We start from the raw sequence: 5,787 nt of genomic DNA, 5'->3' as shown, positions 1-5,787 counted from the left end.
GGGGAAGCTCTGGAAGGTCCGGAAAGGACAGCTCCTGTATGCAAAGCCATGCCTGGAGCCAGGTGTCAGTTCTGAATCACTATGAGGCTGGAGACCTGAGCTTGGCAATAACTGAGCTCTCAGTTTGCTGGCCAAAACAAGAATAACACAATCAGAAGAGTTAGCTTTCTAGTTATCCCAAAATGAAGATGACAACAAAAATGAAGAGGCAAAAGAAATTATTCAGTTGTCCCTAAACAAAAGCTTCATTTTGCTTACAGCCTTATCTCTTTACTTACATGCCTGCATTTTTAAATGAAAAGAATTAAAGAAAAAAAAATCCAGACCATACTAACACCTTTTTAAGGATGTTTGAAATTTTGAAACACATTTTCCAATTAGTTTTGGGGATGAGGCAACTCCCAAGGTCCACTTGAGTGCCTCCAGGTGCTCCCAGACATCCCGGGCGAGGGAGCTCCCCGGCAGTGCCAGGAGCTGCCTGGGCTCCCTCCTGCGCAGGGCGGCCGTGGGCAGGACAGGGCAGGCAGAGCCTCCCCATCCCTCGGGGCACGCTGCAGCTTCCAGGCAGCTCACTGCCCACAGCCTGAGTGCAGATGGGAGAGAAAGGACAGAGGAAGGAGAGCGGCGTTTTTGCCAATATTTTTCTTAGCTTACATTCTAGAATTAGATACCAGCGATCGCCATCGCTGACTCCTCCAGCCCTGGAAGTGATTTTATCTCAAGGCAGTGGACATGCGAGCGGCGTTTCTCCAAGGGGCTGGGAAGCAGATGGGAGGTGGCGGGGTGCCCAGCTCTGCTGGCCGCCGGCCAGCGCGGTGGGGAGGGGGCAGCATTCCCCCCCCGCTGGGCCCAGGCTGCAGCCAGCAGCTGGGCACGGCGCTTGCTGACCGTGGCCCTTTGGAAAGCCCTCGCCTTCTGCTCTCCTGGAGGGGAGCGCAGCGCCCGCTCCAGCCGTCTGCCCGAGGGATGCGGCGCCGGCTGCTGCAGGCGCTGGGGCTCAGGGTGTGATGGCGCTGCCATGCGGGGTGGTGTCCGGGTGCCTGCCAGGGGAGCGCTGCTGCTCGCTTGTTAATAAAAGCAGTCCCTGATGGCTTTTAATGTTTTCCCCCCAAGTTTTTCAGTTCGACTCCAGCAGTGGTGACGGGCAGGCCTGGCTCTCGCTGCCCGTCAGGAGGCAGCCGGTGGTGCCGTGCAGACCGACCCATGCCCGTCCTCGTCCTCAGCAGCCGTGCGTGGCCCTGGGCCCCCAGCCCAGGGGATCCCCCAGGCCCTAAGGACGCGCTGCCTGCACAGCTTTCCTCCCCGCTGCCAGGCCCAGGGACCAGCCCTGGCACAGAGCCCTCTTTTCTTTGTCCCCACTCCTCCACGGCTCCTGGCAGAGTAGGAGCAGGCACAGGACACAGCACCTACGTGGCGTGGATGAGAGAAGATGCAGTTCCAGCGAGCCAAGGCCACGCGCGAGATGCCACTGCCGCTCCCACTAACACAAGCGTTTGTTCCTACACGGGTGTCTCAGCCCTTCAAGTGGGGAAATTTCCTAGTGCTTCCGAGAGCTTCAGCCCAGTCACACCTCTCCGTCCCTGCACCAGCAGCTCCCCCAGAGCCCCCGTTTGGCAGCGGCTTCGCTCTGCAGTGCCCGAGGCTGGGGGTCCAGCCCTGCCTGCCCCGCAGCACGGGGCCGGCGCTGGCTCAGCCAGGCGGCGAGCTACCCGGCGGTGTTTAGCTTTCTGGGTTTGTAGTTGGAATGATGATTCTCATCACCACTTGAATTTAATTTAAATGGTTTGCTTCTGCTTTCATTTTATTGGCACCCATTATATCCCCCTTGTACCTCTGGCATTTCCTTAATAGTCTTTTGACTCATCTGCTCTCAGGAGGAGAAACATTTTTTACAAGAACAATATGAAGTAACAGTTATAAAATCTGTAGCCTGGTGATAAATGTTAAGGACTCATATTCTTTTATTGGAAATTGCTGTCTTTCAAATGTTTAACAGATTTGTAAAAATAATTTCTCCAAAAGGTTACGGTTCTATTGAACTCCATTAGAGAGAGGCTGTGCTCTAAATCATGCACCGCGTCCAGGAGCCCTCGGAAGGGGACACACCAAAGTCATAACTTTCTCCCTTCATACACAACATCGGCTGGCTCCTTTCCAGCATTATTCCATTTCCAGGACACTTTCCTTGACCCTTGGGTCCTTCAGCCACAGCAGAGGGGGTGCGCCTGCCTGAATCCAGGCGTGAAATTATGAAGGAATGGGCCTGCGGTCGCTCCGCTTGTGCTAAGACCTCAGATGTGAAATCGCCACTTTTTTTTCCCCTTCTCCTCATACTGGCCTGTCGCATGCCGGGCGGAAAAGATTGTATTTATCACCTGTCAGGGTTTGGCAGAGCTGAGTTACGTGGAGCAGGACAGCATAAAATTATCATACACAAGCATGAAATTACAAAATCGCTCGGAACTGAACAACAAAATTATTTCATTTCTGAGGGAGGCCATTCCATTTTTTAGTCGTGACACCTCAACTGCCAAACTTTGAATTGAAATTGAGTGTGAGGTGCATGGAATATAGACAGCAATAACAAGCAAAGGCATGTAAACTAGCCATGCAAATACACTACATTAATGGCCCCAGAAACCTCCCACAGGAGATATGTAACTAAATAAATGTCACATGTCCCAATAACTCAACTTTTCTTATACATTGTAAAATGAATTATGCCGCAATCGGAGCAGGCTGCTCCTGCGACGGGACTCCCATTTGCTTGGCGTTCTCCTGGCCCGCAGATGTTTTTTGCTTTTCCTCTCGCAGCATTTATTATCAGAGGTAGGTAAACATTGCCAGCACGGGATCACAGGACGGGCCTGATCTGCAGGGGGGACGCGGCGCAGCAGAAGGGGGCTGAACTGAAACTGGTGACGATGTTCCCATCCTTTGTGCGAACCCGCCTGTGGTCGTTAAGATGTGTGGGAGCAAGGAACGAGGCGATCGCGTCTCATCCCAACTCTAAAATCCCCCGGACCTCTGGAGCAGAGCTAACATTTCTATCTGGCTGTCGCAACCTGGTCTCAGGGCTGCTCTGTATGCACCGAAAGGTCTCGCAGAACTGTGCAGGGTTTATTAGGCTGCTTATGCAAGCCAGGCATTGCGCAGGGAGGTAAAAGCAGCTCTCTTCCCAGTTAGCTTCCTCATCAGAGAAAGCTCAGTCCGGCAAGCCCCCGCTCTGTCAAGGAACAGACATCGGCAGTAATTGTGGTGAGGAGTAAAAGAGCAGTTCCATTTTATTGCAACTAGTAGCATCCTGACGACTGCAGGCAAGGCGGTCCCAGAGGAGCAATATTTTATAAACACTATTTGTGTCAGAGCTTATTGTGCGTTTGCCTGGCCGTCCCCGGGGAGGGCGGGCGGTGTGAGGAGCGCGGCACCCCGCGCCCGTGGGGCAGGGCAGCGGGCGGCAGCCCCCGCTCGGCGCGGCGGGACGCGGCGCCATCCATCACGGGGGCAGCGGGGCTGTCAGCTCCCTCCGCCGCGCTGATGGGCTGTGCAGGGTCTGAGCGGAGCAAACCAAATGAGATGTTAAATAAAATGTAATAATAAATAAATATGTAAATGTAATAATAATAAATATGTAAATAATAAAAAAATTAAATAAATAAATTAAAAAATAAAGTAAAAGTAAAAAATAAAAGTAAAAAAATTAATAAATAAATAATAAATATGTAAATGTAATAATAATAAATAAAATGTAATAATGTTAAATAGATGTTAAAGGCAGAGTGAAATGGCAGCCTGCGATTGGGAGAGGCACCAAGCTGCTTCCCGCTGGCTCCCGTCACCTGCCCCGGGGGCACCGCAGGCTCCTGCCGTGCTTTGGCTGGTGGCCGCTGGCAACCTGCTTGGTGGCCGCTGGACCCGTGGCAGGGCAGCTGGGTGGCCCTGAGGGCTGCGGGTGCCAGCAGCTCCTTGGACCCTCCAGGGCAGGGCAACCCAGGGTGGGCAAGGTGGGGCTGGGGGGACACAAGAGGGGCTGAAACCAGCTGCGGGCAGCCAGCCGGGAAGGTTTGTCCATCCTTCCTTCACCACGGAAGCCTTGACCACGTTACACCCTTTTTCCCCGCACCTGCAATGGCTCCATCACTCCAGCTTCACACAGCCTTGCGCAAGGTGTGGCCCTCCCCCAGTCCCCATTTTAGGGGCTCCATGACCCCGTGCTGGGCCATGCAGCTGCAGGGCTTGGCCAGCACTCGCTGTGTCCCCCCAACGCCTTCTCCTGCCCAGCTGAGCACCAGCCCAGCTCCAGCCCCGCAGCCCAGGGTCATCCTGGCACACTGTGCCCCAGCTATGCCAGCAGTGAGGAGTGGGAGCAGAAGGATTTGTTGCTGTTTTCAGCAAAGACAATAACAAATCAATCAGAATGAGAAAGGAGACAAAGCCCATCATCGAGTCCATGGGCTAGAAATGCCAATTTTCCCAGTTCCAGGTGGGGAGAAGCTTCCCACCTTCACCTGGCTCTCAATAATGAAGCGAGGCAGGGCTTTCACCCTGCTGCACGTCTCCCAGCCTTTCACAGAAACTTTTGATCTCAGTGGATTGATATTTATTAACCATTGTTCTTCTGCTCTGCTTGTTTTAAAATATGGAGAGGGATTTTGTAAGGGTCAGAATTCCAAACCGGCGCCCAAGCAGTACTTGGAAGGCAGCCCCATGCCACAGAGAGTTTCAAGAGAAAAGAAATTCCCGGTGATTTATGATGAAGGAGGCAGACCCGGCCTCTGCTTCTCTCAGGCAAGCCTTTGATGCTGCCCCTTTAATCCTTAGCCACCTGGTAGTAATTATAACCGTAAGATAGTCTTTATATTTAATTAAAAACAAGGAAATGCTTCTCTGTATAATGAGAAGCCTCGGGCGGTGGACCCCGTGCTCCCCACCCGGGTGCGCTGTGCCCATGGTGCAGCCGCGGGGGCACCCTACGGCCGTGGGAGGCCGGGAGCACCACGGCACAAAGTGTGCTGCAGAGAAGGGTGGGGGGCTGTAGAAACTCCTTTGCAGGAGCCCTCTCGATAAAAGTCCAGCCGTGACCGGGCCGGCGTGGTGAATGAGCAGGCGCTGGTGACATCTCGGGGGGCTCCTGGTGGCCCCGAGCAGGCGCAGGAGGCACCGGGTGGTGCCGATCGCAGCCACGGTGCTGCCTTGCAAGGGGAAGGAGAAGGTAGGAAATTATAATCAGTTTAAGTCAGTTCAACTTCAGTTCCCAGAAAAATATTGGAACAAATGATCAAACAAACTATTTATAAGCACCAAGAAGATAACAGGGTGAGTAGCAGCCAACATGGGTTTGTCAAGAACAAATCGTGGCAAACCGATCTAATTTTCATCTGCGACAGGGTAATAGGCCTTCTGGATAGAAAAGAAGCAGTAAATGTCATATCTTGACTTTAATAAGATTTTTGACACCGTCTTATATGACATTCTCACAAGCAAGCAGAGGAATCATAGTCTAGATGAAAATACTACTTGGTGAGGGTAAAACCAGTTGAAAAACTGCAGTCAGAGACTAGTCATCGATGGTTTGCTCTTGAAATGAAGAACCGTAACTAGGTTTAGCCTGGGTACAGTGCTATCCAGTCTTATCGACCTGTATGGTGGGAAAAATATAATTAATAAATTTTCAGTCTCTGAGGGCATTAGAGGACAGAATCGGAATGGCAAAAACCTTGGAAAATGCTACAAATTACCTGAGAAAAATAAGGTTTATCCTATGGATAAGGTGCAAGGTACTGAAGC

At 52.1% G+C, this 5,787-nt stretch overlaps 1 long non-coding RNA gene across 1 annotated transcript; it reads right to left on the bottom strand.

Annotated features, from left to right (window-relative positions):
- Positions 1 to 1,934: 1,934 nt before the first annotated feature.
- Positions 1,935 to 4,690, bottom strand: LOC118174687. Its single transcript, XR_004754738.1, has 2 exons — positions 4,503 to 4,690; positions 1,935 to 3,553 (listed from the first exon to the last, which is right to left on the bottom strand). It is a non-coding gene; the product is annotated as an uncharacterized LOC118174687 (long non-coding RNA).
- Between the last annotated feature and the right edge of the window lie 1,097 nt (positions 4,691 to 5,787).

The sequence above is a fragment of the Oxyura jamaicensis genome, chromosome 15 (assembly GCF_011077185.1).
Source record: "Oxyura jamaicensis isolate SHBP4307 breed ruddy duck chromosome 15, BPBGC_Ojam_1.0, whole genome shotgun sequence".
NCBI classification, from domain to species: Eukaryota; Metazoa; Chordata; class Aves; order Anseriformes; family Anatidae; genus Oxyura; species Oxyura jamaicensis.
The sequence above is the reverse complement of the archived record's forward strand: the minus strand, read 5'-3'. Positions and strand labels throughout refer to the sequence as shown.